General features: G+C 44.9%; 1 pseudogene; it reads left to right on the top strand.

The window, feature by feature from the left end:
- Positions 1-15,687, top strand: part of LOC128223456 (peroxidasin homolog) — a 57,482-nt pseudogene extending 41,795 nt beyond the window's left edge.
- Positions 15,688-15,998: the final 311 nt, after the last annotated feature.

Below are 15,998 nucleotides of genomic sequence, written 5' to 3'. Positions count from 1 at the left end.
ATGGTACAAATGGAGCTATTAGAGACGCGTGGTTGTAGATGAGAGACATGGGTCAATGAGAAGCCACGGGGTCTATGGTACAAATGGAGCTACAAGAGACGCGTGGTTGTTGATGAGAGATATGGGTCAATGGGAAGCCACGAGATCTATGGTACAAATGGAGCTATTAGAGACGCGTGGTTGTTGATGAGAGACATGGGTCAATGAGAAGCCACGGGGTCTATGGAACAAATGGAGCTATTAGAGACGCGTGGTTGTTGATGAGAGACATGGGTCAATGAGAAGCCACGGGGTCTATGGAACAAATGGAGCTATTAGAGACGCGTGGTTGTTGATGAGAGATATGGGTCAATGGGAAGCCACGAGATCTATGGTACAAATGGAGCTATTAGAGACGCGTGGTTGTTGATGAGAGACATGGGTCAATGAGAAGCCACGAGGTCTATGGTACAAATGGAGCTACAAGAGACGCGTGGTTGTTGATGAGAGATATGGGTCAATGGGAAGCCACGAGATCTATGGTACAAATGGAGCTATTAGAGACGCGTGGTTGTTGATGAGAGATATGGGTCAATGGGAAGCCACGAGATCTATGGTACAAATGGAGCTATTAGAGACGACTGGTTGTTAATGAGAAACATGGGTCAATGAGAAGCCACGAGATCTATGGAACAAATGGAGCTATAAGAGACGACTGGTTGTTAATGAGAAACATGGGTCAATGAGAAGCCACGAAATCTCTGGAACAAATGGAGCTATAAGAGACGACTGGTTGTTAATGAGAAACATGGGTCAATGAGAAGCCACGAGATCTATGGAACAAATGGAGCTATAAGAGACGCGTGGTTGTTGATGAGAGACATGGGTCAATGAGAAGCCACGAAATCTATGGTACAAATGGAGCTACAAGAGACGCGTGGTTGTTGATGAGAGATATGGGTCAATGGGAAGCCACGAGGTCTATGGTACAAATGGAGCTATTAGAGACGACTGGTTGTTAATGAGAAACATGGGTCAATGAGAAGCCACGAGATCTATGGAACAAATGGAGCTATAAGAGACGACTGGTTGTTAATGAGAAACATGGGTCAATGAGAAGCCACGAAATCTCTGGAACAAATGGAGCTATAAGAGACGACTGGTTGTTAATGAGAAACATGGGTCAATGAGAAGCCACGAAATCTCTGGAACAAATGGAGCTATAAGAGACGACTGGTTGTTAATGAGAAACATGGGTCAATGAGAAGCCACGAGATCTATGGAACAAATGGAGCTATAAGAGACGCGTGGTTGTTGATGAGAGATATGGGTCAATGAGAAGCCACGAGGTCTATGGAACAAATGGAGCTATAAGAGACGCGTGGTTGTTGATGAGAGATATGGGTCAATGAGAAGCCACGAAATCTCTGGAACAAATGGAGCTATAAGAGACGCGTGGTTGTTGATGAGAAACATGGGTAAATGAGAAGCCACGAGGTCTATGGAACAAATGGAGCTGTAAGAGACGCGTGATTGTTAATGAGAAACATGGGTCAATGAGAAGCCACGAAATCTATGGAACAAATGGAGCTATAAGAGACGCGTGGTTGTTGATGAGAGATATGGGTTAATGAGAAGCCACGAGGTCTATGGAACAAATGGAGCTATAAGAGACGCGTGGTTGTTGATGAGAGATATGGGTCAATGAGAAGCCACGAGATCTATGGTACAAATGGAGCTATCAGAGACGCGTGGTTGTTGATGAGAGACATGGGTCAATGAGAAGCCACGAGGTCTATGGTACAAATGGAGCTACAAGAGACGCGTGGTTGTTGATGAGAGATATGGGTCAATGGGAAGCCACGAGATCTATGGTACAAATGGAGCTATCAGAGACGCGTGGTTGTTGATGAGAGATATGGGTCAATGGGAAGCCACGAGATCTATGGTACAAATGTGCTATTAGAGACGCGTGGTTGTTGATGAGAGATATGGGTCAATGGGAAGCCACGAGGTCTATGGTACAAATGGAGCTATTAGAGACGCGTGGTTGTTGATGAGAGACATGGGTCAATGAGAAGCCACGAGGTCTATGGTACAAATGGAGCTACAAGAGACGCGTGGTTGTTGATGAGAGATATGGGTCAATGGGAAGCCACGAGATCTATGGTACAAATGTGCTATTAGAGACGCGTGGTTGTTGATGAGAGATATGGGTCAATGGGAAGCCACGAGATCTATGGTACAAATGGAGCTATTAGAGACGCGTGGTTGTAGATGAGAGACATGGGTCAATGAGAAGCCACGGGGTCTATGGTACAAATGGAGCTACAAGAGACGCGTGGTTGTTGATGAGAGATATGGGTCAATGGGAAGCCACGAGATCTATGGTACAAATGGAGCTATTAGAGACGCGTGGTTGTTGATGAGAGACATGGGTCAATGAGAAGCCACGGGGTCTATGGAACAAATGGAGCTATAAGAGACGCGTGGTTGTTGATGAGAGACATGGGTCAATGAGAAGCCACGGGGTCTATGGAACAAATGGAGCTATTAGAGACGCGTGGTTGTTGATGAGAGATATGGGTCAATGGGAAGCCACGAGATCTATGGTACAAATGGAGCTATTAGAGACGCGTGGTTGTTGATGAGAGACATGGGTCAATGAGAAGCCACGAGGTCTATGGTACAAATGGAGCTACAAGAGACGCGTGGTTGTTGATGAGAGATATGGGTCAATGGGAAGCCACGAGATCTATGGTACAAATGGAGCTATTAGAGACGCGTGGTTGTTGATGAGAGATATGGGTCAATGGGAAGCCACGAGATCTATGGTACAAATGGAGCTATTAGAGACGACTGGTTGTTAATGAGAAACATGGGTCAATGAGAAGCCACGAGATCTATGGAACAAATGGAGCTATAAGAGACGACTGGTTGTTAATGAGAAACATGGGTCAATGAGAAGCCACGAAATCTCTGGAACAAATGGAGCTATAAGAGACGACTGGTTGTTAATGAGAAACATGGGTCAATGAGAAGCCACGAGATCTATGGAACAAATGGAGCTATAAGAGACGCGTGGTTGTTGATGAGAGACATGGGTCAATGAGAAGCCACGAAATCTATGGTACAAATGGAGCTACAAGAGACGCGTGGTTGTTGATGAGAGATATGGGTCAATGGGAAGCCACGAGGTCTATGGTACAAATGGAGCTATTAGAGACGACTGGTTGTTAATGAGAAACATGGGTCAATGAGAAGCCACGAGATCTATGGAACAAATGGAGCTATAAGAGACGACTGGTTGTTAATGAGAAACATGGGTCAATGAGAAGCCACGAAATCTCTGGAACAAATGGAGCTATAAGAGACGACTGGTTGTTAATGAGAAACATGGGTCAATGAGAAGCCACGAGATCTATGGAACAAATGGAGCTATAAGAGACGCGTGGTTGTTGATGAGAGACATGGGTCAATGAGAAGCCACGAAATCTATGGAACAAATGGAGCTATAAGAGACGCGTGGTTGTTGATGAGAGATATGGGTCAATGAGAAGCCACGAGGTCTATGGAACAAATGGAGCTATAAGAGACGCGTGGTTGTTGATGAGAGATATGGGTCAATGAGAAGCCACGAAATCTCTGGAACAAATGGAGCTATAAGAGACGCGTGGTTGTTGATGAGAAACATGGGTAAATGAGAAGCCACGAGGTCTATGGAACAAATGGAGCTGTAAGAGACGCGTGATTGTTAATGAGAAACATGGGTCAATGAGAAGCCACGAAATCTATGGAACAAATGGAGCTATAAGAGACGCGTGGTTGTTGATGAGAGATATGGGTTAATGAGAAGCCACGAGGTCTATGGAACAAATGGAGCTATAAGAGACGCGTGGTTGTTGATGAGAGATATGGGTCAATGAGAAGCCACGAGATCTATGGTACAAATGGAGCTATCAGAGACGCGTGGTTGTTGATGAGAGACATGGGTCAATGAGAAGCCACGAGGTCTATGGTACAAATGGAGCTACAAGAGACGCGTGGTTGTTGATGAGAGATATGGGTCAATGGGAAGCCACGAGATCTATGGTACAAATGGAGCTATTAGAGACGCGTGGTTGTTGATGAGAGACATGGGTCAATGAGAAGCCACGAGGTCTATGGTACAAATGGAGCTACAAGAGACGCGTGGTTGTTGATGAGAGATATGGGTCAATGAGAAGCCACGGGATCTATGGAACAAATGGAGCTATAAGAGACGCGTGGTTGTTGATGAGAGATATGGGTCAATGGGAAGCCACGAGATCTATGGTACAAATCTAGCTATTAGAGACGCGTGGTTGTTGATGAGAGATATGGGTCAATGGGAAGCCACGAGATCTATGGTACAAATGGAGCTATTAGAGACGCGTGGTTGTTGATGAGAGATATGGGTCAATGGGAAGCCACGAGATCTATGGTACAAATGGAGCTATTAGAGACGCGTGGTTGTTGATGAGAGATATGGGTCAATGGGAAGCCACGAGGTCTATGGTACAAATGGAGCTATTAGAGACGCGTGGTTGTTGATGAGAGACATGGGTCAATGAGAAGCCACGAGGTCTATGGTACAAATGGAGCTACAAGAGACGCGTGGTTGTTGATGAGAGATATGGGTCAATGGGAAGCCACGAGATCTATGGTACAAATGTGCTATTAGAGACGCGTGGTTGTTGATGAGAGATATGGGTCAATGGGAAGCCACGAGATCTATGGTACAAATGGAGCTATTAGAGACGCGTGGTTGTAGATGAGAGACATGGGTCAATGAGAAGCCACGGGGTCTATGGTACAAATGGAGCTACAAGAGACGCGTGGTTGTTGATGAGAGATATGGGTCAATGGGAAGCCACGAGGTCTATGGTACAAATGGAGCTATTAGAGACGCGTGGTTGTTGATGAGAGACATGGGTCAATGAGAAGCCACGGGGTCTATGGAACAAATGGAGCTATCAGAGACGCGTGGTTGTTGATGAGAGACATGGGTCAATGAGAAGCCACGAGATCTATGGTACAAATGGAGCTATTAGAGACGCGTGGTTGTTGATGAGAGACATGGGTCAATGAGAAGCCACGAGGTCTATGGTACAAATGGAGCTATTAGAGACGCGTGGTTGTTGATGAGAGACATGGGTCAATGAGAAGCCACGGGGTCTATGGAACAAATGGAGCTATTAGAGACGCGTGGTTGTTGATGAGAGATATGGGTCAATGGGAAGCCACGAGATCTATGGTACAAATGGAGCTATTAGAGACGCGTGGTTGTTGATGAGAGACATGGGTCAATGAGAAGCCACGAGGTCTATGGTACAAATGGAGCTACAAGAGACGCGTGGTTGTTGATGAGAGATATGGGTCAATGGGAAGCCACGAGATCTATGGTACAAATGGAGCTATTAGAGACGACTGGTTGTTAATGAGAAACATGGGTCAATGAGAAGCCACGAGATCTATGGAACAAATGGAGCTATAAGAGACGACTGGTTGTTAATGAGAAACATGGGTCAATGAGAAGCCACGAAATCTCTGGAACAAATGGAGCTATAAGAGACGACTGGTTGTTAATGAGAAACATGGGTCAATGAGAAGCCACGAGATCTATGGAACAAATGGAGCTATAAGAGACGCGTGGTTGTTGATGAGAGACATGGGTCAATGAGAAGCCACGAAATCTATGGAACAAATGGAGCTATAAGAGACGCGTGGTTGTTGATGAGAGATATGGGTCAATGAGAAGCCACGAGGTCTATGGAACAAATGGAGCTATAAGAGACGCGTGGTTGTTGATGAGAGATATGGGTCAATGAGAAGCCACGAAATCTCTGGAACAAATGGAGCTATAAGAGACGCGTGGTTGTTGATGAGAAACATGGGTAAATGAGAAGCCACGAGGTCTATGGAACAAATGGAGCTGTAAGAGACGCGTGATTGTTAATGAGAAACATGGGTCAATGAGAAGCCACGAAATCTATGGAACAAATGGAGCTATAAGAGACGCGTGGTTGTTGATGAGAGATATGGGTTAATGAGAAGCCACGAGGTCTATGGAACAAATGGAGCTATAAGAGACGCGTGGTTGTTGATGAGAGATATGGGTCAATGAGAAGCCACGAGATCTATGGTACAAATGGAGCTATCAGAGACGCGTGGTTGTTGATGAGAGACATGGGTCAATGAGAAGCCACGAGGTCTATGGTACAAATGGAGCTACAAGAGACGCGTGGTTGTTGATGAGAGATATGGGTCAATGAGAAGCCACGGGATCTATGGAACAAATGGAGCTATAAGAGACGCGTGGTTGTTGATGAGAGATATGGGTCAATGGGAAGCCACGAGATCTATGGTACAAATGGAGCTATTAGAGACGCGTGGTTGTTGATGAGAGATATGGGTCAATGGGAAGCCACGAGATCTATGGTACAAATGGAGCTATTAGAGACGCGTGGTTGTTGATGAGAGATATGGGTCAATGGGAAGCCACGAGATCTATGGTACAAATGGAGCTATTAGAGACGCGTGGTTGTTGATGAGAGATATGGGTCAATGGGAAGCCACGAGATCTATGGTACAAATGGAGCTATTAGAGACGCGTGGTTGTTGATGAGAGATATGGGTCAATGGGAAGCCACGAGATCTATGGTACAAATGGAGCTATTAGAGACGCGTGGTTGTTGATGAGAGACATGGGTCAATGAGAAGCCACGGGGTCTATGGTACAAATGGAGCTACAAGAGACGCGTGGTTGTTGATGAGAGATATGGGTCAATGGGAAGCCACGAGGTCTATGGTACAAATGGAGCTATTAGAGACGCGTGGTTGTTGATGAGAGACATGGGTCAATGAGAAGCCACGGGGTCTATGGAACAAATGGAGCTATCAGAGACGCGTGGTTGTTGATGAGAGACATGGGTCAATGAGAAGCCACGAGATCTATGGTACAAATGGAGCTATTAGAGACGCGTGGTTGTTGATGAGAGACATGGGTCAATGAGAAGCCACGAGGTCTATGGTACAAATGGAGCTATTAGAGACGCGTGGTTGTTGATGAGAGACATGGGTCAATGAGAAGCCACGGGGTCTATGGAACAAATGGAGCTATTAGAGACGCGTGGTTGTTGATGAGAGATATGGGTCAATGGGAAGCCACGAGATCTATGGTACAAATGGAGCTATTAGAGACGCGTGGTTGTTGATGAGAGATATGGGTCAATGGGAAGCCACGAGATCTATGGTACAAATGGAGCTATTAGAGACGCGTGGTTGTTGATGAGAGATATGGGTCAATGGGAAGCCACGAGGTCTATGGTACAAATGGAGCTATTAGAGACGCGTGGTTGTTGATGAGAGATATGGGTCAATGGGAAGCCACGAGATCTATGGTACAAATGGAGCTATTAGAGACGCGTGGTTGTTGATGAGAGACATGGGTCAATGAGAAGCCACGGGGTCTATGGTACAAATGGAGCTACAAGAGACGCGTGGTTGTTGATGAGAGATATGGGTCAATGGGAAGCCACGAGGTCTATGGTACAAATGGAGCTATTAGAGACGCGTGGTTGTTGATGAGAGACATGGGTCAATGAGAAGCCACGGGGTCTATGGAACAAATGGAGCTATCAGAGACGCGTGGTTGTTGATGAGAGACATGGGTCAATGAGAAGCCACGAGATCTATGGTACAAATGGAGCTATAAGAGACGCGTGGTTGTTGATGAGAGACATGGGTCAATGAGAAGCCACGAGGTCTATGGTACAAATGGAGCTATTAGAGACGCGTGGTTGTTGATGAGAGACATGGGTCAATGAGAAGCCACGGGGTCTATGGAACAAATGGAGCTATAAGAGACGCGTGGTTGTTGATGAGAGATATGGGTCAATGGGAAGCCACGAGATCTATGGTACAAATGGAGCTATTAGAGACGCGTGGTTGTTGATGAGAGACATGGGTCAATGAGAAGCCACGAGGTCTATGGTACAAATGGAGCTACAAGAGACGCGTGGTTGTTGATGAGAGATATGGGTCAATGGGAAGCCACGAGATCTATGGTACAAATGGAGCTATTAGAGACGACTGGTTGTTAATGAGAAACATGGGTCAATGAGAAGCCACGAGATCTATGGAACAAATGGAGCTATAAGAGACGACTGGTTGTTAATGAGAAACATGGGTCAATGAGAAGCCACGAAATCTCTGGAACAAATGGAGCTATAAGAGACGACTGGTTGTTAATGAGAAACATGGGTCAATGAGAAGCCACGAGATCTATGGAACAAATGGAGCTATAAGAGACGCGTGGTTGTTGATGAGAGACATGGGTCAATGAGAAGCCACGAAATCTATGGAACAAATGGAGCTTTCAGAGACGCGTGGTTGTTGATGAGAGATATGGGTCAATGAGAAGCCACGAGGTCTATGGAACAAATGGAGCTATAAGAGACGCGTGGTTGTTGATGAGAGATATGGGTCAATGAGAAGCCACGAAATCTCTGGAACAAATGGAGCTATAAGAGACGCGTGGTTGTTGATGAGAAACATGGGTAAATGAGAAGCCACGAGGTCTATGGAACAAATGGAGCTGTAAGAGACGCGTGATTGTTAATGAGAAACATGGGTCAATGAGAAGCCACGAAATCTATGGAACAAATGGAGCTATAAGAGACGCGTGGTTGTTGATGAGAGATATGGGTTAATGAGAAGCCACGAGGTCTATGGAACAAATGGAGCTATAAGAGACGCGTGGTTGTTGATGAGAGATATGGGTCAATGAGAAGCCACGAGATCTATGGTACAAATGGAGCTATCAGAGACGCGTGGTTGTTGATGAGAGACATGGGTCAATGAGAAGCCACGAGGTCTATGGTACAAATGGAGCTACAAGAGACGCGTGGTTGTTGATGAGAGATATGGGTCAATGGGAAGCCACGAGATCTATGGTACAAATGGAGCTATTAGAGACGCGTGGTTGTTGATGAGAGACATGGGTCAATGAGAAGCCACGAGGTCTATGGTACAAATGGAGCTATTAGAGACGCGTGGTTGTTGATGAGAGATATGGGTCAATGGGAAGCCACGAGATCTATGGTACAAATGGAGCTATTAGAGACGCGTGGTTGTTGATGAGAGATATGGGTCAATGGGAAGCCACGAGATCTATGGTACAAATGGAGCTATTAGAGACGCGTGGTTGTTGATGAGAGACATGGGTCAATGAGAAGCCACGGGGTCTATGGTACAAATGGAGCTACAAGAGACGCGTGGTTGTTGATGAGAGATATGGGTCAATGGGAAGCCACGAGGTCTATGGTACAAATGGAGCTATTAGAGACGCGTGGTTGTTGATGAGAGACATGGGTCAATGAGAAGCCACGGGGTCTATGGAACAAATGGAGCTATCAGAGACGCGTGGTTGTTGATGAGAGACATGGGTCAATGAGAAGCCACGAGATCTATGGTACAAATGGAGCTATTAGAGACGCGTGGTTGTTGATGAGAGACATGGGTCAATGAGAAGCCACGAGGTCTATGGTACAAATGGAGCTATTAGAGACGCGTGGTTGTTGATGAGAGACATGGGTCAATGAGAAGCCAAGGGGTGTATGGAACAAATGGAGCTATTAGAGACGCGTGGTTGTTGATGAGAGATATGGGTCAATGGGAAGCCACGAGATCTATGGTACAAATGGAGCTATTAGAGACGCGTGGTTGTTGATGAGAGACATGGGTCAATGAGAAGCCACGAGGTCTATGGTACAAATGGAGCTACAAGAGACGCGTGGTTGTTGATGAGAGATATGGGTCAATGGGAAGCCACGAGATCTATGGTACAAATGGAGCTATTAGAGACGCGTGGTTGTTGATGAGAGACATGGGTCAATGAGAAGCCACGGGGTCTATGGAACAAATGGAGCTATCAGAGACGCGTGGTTGTTGATGAGAGACATGGGTCAATGAGAAGCCACGAAATCTATGGAACAAATGGAGCTACAAGAGACGCGTGGTTGTTGATGAGAGACATGGGTCAATGAGAAGCCACGAAATCTATGGAACAAATGGAGCTATAAGAGACGCGTGGTTGTTGATGAGAGACATGGGTCAATGAGAAGCCACGAAATCTATGGAACAAATGGAGCTATAAGAGACGCGTGGTTGTTGATGAGAGACATGGGTCAATGAGAAGCCACGAAATCTATGGAACAAATGGAGCTATAAGAGACGCGTGGTTGTTAATGAGAGACATGGGTCAATGAGAAGCCACGAAATCTATGGAACAAATGGAGCTATAAGAGACGCGTGGTTGTTGATGAGAGACATGGGTCAATGAGAAGCCACGAAATCTATGGAACAAATGGAGCTATAAGAGACGCGTGGTTGTTGATGAGAGACATGGGTCAATGAGAAGCCACGAAATCTATGGAACAAATGGAGCTGTAAGAGACGCGTGGTTGTTGATGAGAGACATGGGTCAATGAGAAGCCACGAAATCTATGGAACAAATGGAGCTATAAGAGACGCGTGGTTGTTGATGAGAGACATGGGTCAATGAGAAGCCACGAAATCTATGGAACAAATGGAGCTATAAGAGACGCGTGGTTGTTAATGAGAGACATGGGTCAATGAGAAGCCACGAAATCTATGGAACAAATGGAGCTATAAGAGACGCGTGGTTGTTGATGAGAGACATGGGTCAATGAGAAGCCACGAGGTCTATGGAACAAATGGAGCTATAAGAGACGCGTGGTTGTTGATGAGAGACATGGGTCAATGAGAAGCCACGGGGTCTATGGAACAAATGGAGCTATTAGAGACGCGTGGTTGTTGATGAGAGATATGGGTTAATGAGAAGCCACGAGGTCTATGGAACAAATGGAGCTATAAGAGACGCGTGGTTGTTGATGAGAGACATGGGTCAATGAGAAGCCACGGGGTCTATGGAACAAATGGAGCTATAAGAGACGCGTGGTTGTTGATGAGAGATATGGGTTAATGAGAAGCCACGAGGTCTATGGAACAAATGGAGCTATAAGAGACGCGTGGTTGTTAATGAGAGACATGGGTCAATGAGAAGCCACGGGGTCTATGGAACAAATGGAGCTATAAGAGACGCGTGGTTGTTGATGAGAGACATGGGTCAATGAGAAGCCACGGGGTCTATGGAACAAATGGAGCTATAAGAGACGCGTGGTTGTTAATGAGAGACATGGGTCAATGAGAAGCCACGGGGTCTATGGAACAAATGGAGCTATAAGAGACGCGTGGTTGTTGATGAGAGATATGGGTCAATGAGAAGCCACGAGATCTATGGAACAAATGGAGCTATAAGAGACGCGTGGTTGTTGATGAGAGACATGGGTCAATGAGAAGCCACGGGGGTCTATGGAACAAATGGAGCTATAAGAGACGCGTGGTTGTTGATGAGAGACATGGGTCAATGAGAAGCCACGAAATCTATGAAACAAATGGAGCTATAAGAGACGCGTGGTTGTTAATGCGAGACATGGGTCAATGAGAAGCCACGAAATTTATGGAACATATGGAGCTATAAGAGACGCGTGGTTGTTGATGAGAGACATGGGTCAATGAGAAGCCACGAAATCTATGGAACAAATGGAGCTATCAGAGACGCGTGGTTGTTGATGAGAGATATGGGTCAATGAGAAGCCACGGGATCTATGGAACAAATGGAGCTATAAGAGACGCGTGGTTGTTAATGAGAGACATGGGTCAATGAGAAGCCACGAAATCTATGGAACAAATGGAGCTTTCAGAGACGCGTGGTTGTTGATGAGAGACATGGGTCAATGAATAGCCACGAGGTCTATGGAACAAATGGAGCTATAAGAGACGCGTGGTTGTTGATGAGAGATATGGATCAATGAGAAGCCACGAAATCTATGGAACAAATGGAGCTATAAGAGACGCGTGGTTGTTGATGAGAGATATGGGTCAATGAGAAGCCACGGGGTCTATGGAACAAATGGAGCTATAAGAGACGCGTGGTTGTTGATGAGAGATATGGATCAATGAGAAGCCACGAAATCTATGAAAGAAATGGAGCTATAAGAGACGCGTGGTTGTTGATGAGAGATATGGATCAATGAGAAGCCACGAAATCTATGGAACAAATGGAGCTATAAGAGACTACTGGTTGTTAATGAGAAACATGGGTCAATGAGAAGCCACGGGGTCTATGAAAGAAATGGAGCTATCAAATGGAACTATAAGAGACACTTGGTTGTTAATTAGAGGTATGGATTAATGAGAAGCCACGAGGTCTATGAAACAAATTGAGAAATATCAGACGTCAGGACGTTTATGAGAAAACTGAAGCTGTATGATATGCCGAGAGGTTTATGCGACAAATGGAGCTATATTAGCCGATAGGAGGTTTATAAGAAACATGAAGCCATATGAGATGCCAGGATGTTAGTGAGACAATAAAGTTATATGAGATGCAAACAGGTCTATGAGAACAATGGAGGTATAGATGACACCAGAAGGCAGTCAAGGACAATGGAGCTCTATAAGACGCTAGGTCGTGTATGAAACCAATTGAGCTATAAGAGACGCCAGTAGGTAAATGAGCAACATGGAGCGTTATTTTTGAAGCAAGGAGGTCTATGAGATAAATGGAGCGATGTGAAACATGAGGTTTATGAGAAAAATGAAGATATAGGTTGGCTATGCAACAACAAAGCTTTATAATATGCCGTAACGTGTATGAAGGAAATGCAGCTATACGAGCAACATAATATTTATGAGAGAAATGGAGCAATTTAAGACCAAAGGAGGTCTATGAGAGAAATGGAGCTATATGTTACCCGAGGAGGACTATGAGAACAATGGAGCTATATGAGACCCGAGGAGGACTATGAGAACAATGGAGCTATATGTTACCCGAGGAGGACTATGAGAACAATGGAGCTATATGTTACCCGAGGAGGACTGTGAGAACAATGGAGCTATATGTTACCCGAGGAGGACTATGAGAACAATGGAGCCCCGAGGAGGACTATGAGAACAATGGAGCTATATGAGACCCGAGGAGGACTATGAGAACAATGGAGCTATATGTTACCCGAGGAGGACTATGAGAACAATGGAGCTATATGTTACCCGAGGAGGACTATAAGAACAATGGAGCTATATGAGACCCGAGGAGGACTATGAAAACAATGGAGCTATATGAGACCCGAGGAGGACTATGAGAACAATGGAGCTATATGAGACCCGAGGAGGACTATGAGAACAATGGAGCTATATGTTACCCGAGGAGGACTATGAGAACAATGGAGCTATATGTTACCCGAGGAGGACTATGAGAACAATGGAGCTATATGAGACCCGAGGAGGACTATGAGAACAATGGAGCTATATGAGACCCGAGGAGGACTATGAGAACAATGGAGCTATATGAGACCCGAGGAGGACTATGAGAACAATGGAGCTATATGAGACCCGAGGAGGACTATGAGAACAATGGAGCTATATGTTACCCGAGGAGGACTATGAGAACAATGGAGCTATATGAGACCCGAGGAGGACTATGAGAACAATGGAGCTATATGAGACCCGAGGAGGACTATGAGAACAATGGAGCTATATGAGACCCGAGGAGGACTATGAGAACAATGGAGCTATATCGGATTCAAGGAGGTCTATGACAGAATTGGAGCTATATCCGACTCAAGGATGTCATGTCTATTAGAGAAATGGAGCTATATTAGACGCAAGGAGATCTATATAGTGAAATGGAGCTTTATAAGACCGAAGGAGATCTATGAGAAAAATGGAGCTATATGAGACCCAATGAGGTCCATGAGAGAAATGGAGCTATATGAGAGCAAGGAGATCTGTTAGAGAAATGGAGCTTTATAAGACCTAAGGAGATCTATGAGAGAAATGGAGCTATATGAGACCCCATGAGGTCTATGGCAACAATGGAGCTGCATGAGGTATATGAGAGAAATGGAGCTATATGAGACCCAATGAGGTATTCAGAGAAATGGAGCTATATGAGACCCAAGGAGGTCTATGGCAACAATGGAGCTATATGAGACCCAAGGAGGTCTAAGGCAACAATGGAGCTATATGAGACCCATGACAGAAATGGAGCTATATGAGACCCAAGGAGGTCTTTGAGAGAAATGGAGCTATATGAGTCCCATGGAGGTCTAAGGCAACAATGGAGCTATATGAGACCCATGAGAGAAAGGGAGCTATATGAGACCCAAGGAGATCTTTGAGAGAAATGGAGCTATATGAGACCCAAGGAGGTCTATTAGAGAAATGGAGCTATATGAGACCCAAGGAGGTCTAAGGCAACAATGAAGCTATATGAGACCCATGAGAGAAATGGAGCTATATGAGACCCAAGGAGGTCTTTGAGAGAAATGGAGCTATATGAGTCCCAATGAGGTCTAAGGCAACAATGGAGCTATATGAGGTCTATGAGATAAATGGGGCTATATGAGACCCAAGGAGATCTATGAGAGAAATGGAGCTATATGAGACCCAAGGAGATCTATGAGAGAAATGGAGCTATATGAGACCCAAAGAGGTCTATGAGTGAAATGGAGCTATATGAGGCACAAGGAGGTATATCAGAGAAATGAAGCTATATGAGAACCCATGAGATATATGGCAACAATGGAGCTACATGAGGTATATGAGAGAAATGGAGCTATATGAGACCCAATGAGGTCTATGAGTGAAATGGAGCTATATGAGACACAAGGAGGTATATCAGAGAAATGAAGCTATATGAGAACCCAATGAGGTCTAAGGCAACAATGGAGCTATATGAGGTCTATGAGATAAATGGAGCTATATGAGACCCAAGGAGGTCTATGAGATAAATGGAGCTATATGAGACCCAAGAAGATCTATGAAAGAAATGGAGCTATATGAGACCCAAGGAGATCTATGAGAGAAATGGAGCTATATGAGACCCAAAGAGGTCTATGAGTGAAATGGAGCTATATGAGACCCAAAGAGGTCTATGAGTGAAATGGAGCTATATGAGACCCAAAGAGGTCTATGAGTGAAATGGAGCTATATGAGACACAAGGAGGTATATCAGAGAAATGAAGCTATATGAGAACCCATGAGGTATATGGCAACAATGGAGCTATATGAGGTATATGAGAGAAATGGAGCTATATGAGACCCAATGAGGTCTATGGCAAAAATTGAGCTATATGAGGTCTATGAGAGAAATGGAGCTATATGAGATCCATTGAAGTCTATGAGAGAAATGGAGCTATATGAGACCAAAGGAGATCTGTTAGAGAAATGGAGCTATATGAGACCCAAGGAGATCTATGAGAGAAATGGAGCTATATGAGACCCAAGGAGATCTATGAGAGAAATGGAGCTATATGAGACCCAAGAAGATCTATGAGAACAATGGCGCTATATCATACTAAAGGAGATCTATGATTTAATTGGATCTATATGAGACCCAAGGAGACCTATTAGAGAAATGGAGCTATACGAGACTCAAGGATGTCTATTAGAGAAATGGAGCTATATGAGACCCAAGGAGATCTGTTAGAGAAATGGAGCTATATGAGACCCAAGGAGATCTATGAGAGAAATGGAGCTATACGAGACTCAAGGAGGTCTATTAGAGAAATGGAGCTATATGAGACCCAAGGAGATCTATGAGAGAAATGGAGCTATATGAGACCCAAGGAGATCTATTAGAGAAATGGAGCTATACGAGACTCAAGGAGATCTATTAGAGAAATGGAGCTATACGAGACCCAAGGAGATCTATTAGAGAAATGGAGCTATACGAGACCAAAGGAGATCTATGAGAGAAATGGAGCTATATGAGACCCAAGAAGATCTATTAGAGAAATGGAGCTATATGAGACCCAAGAAGATCTATGAGAGAAATGGAGCTATATGAGACCCAAGGAGATCTATGAGAGAAATGGAGCTATATGAGACCCAAGGAGATCTATTAGAGAAAT

This window comes from Mya arenaria, chromosome 17 (genome assembly GCF_026914265.1).
Source record: "Mya arenaria isolate MELC-2E11 chromosome 17, ASM2691426v1".
Taxonomy (NCBI): Eukaryota; Metazoa; Mollusca; class Bivalvia; order Myida; family Myidae; genus Mya; species Mya arenaria.
The sequence above is the reverse complement of the archived record's forward strand: the minus strand, read 5'-3'. Positions and strand labels throughout refer to the sequence as shown.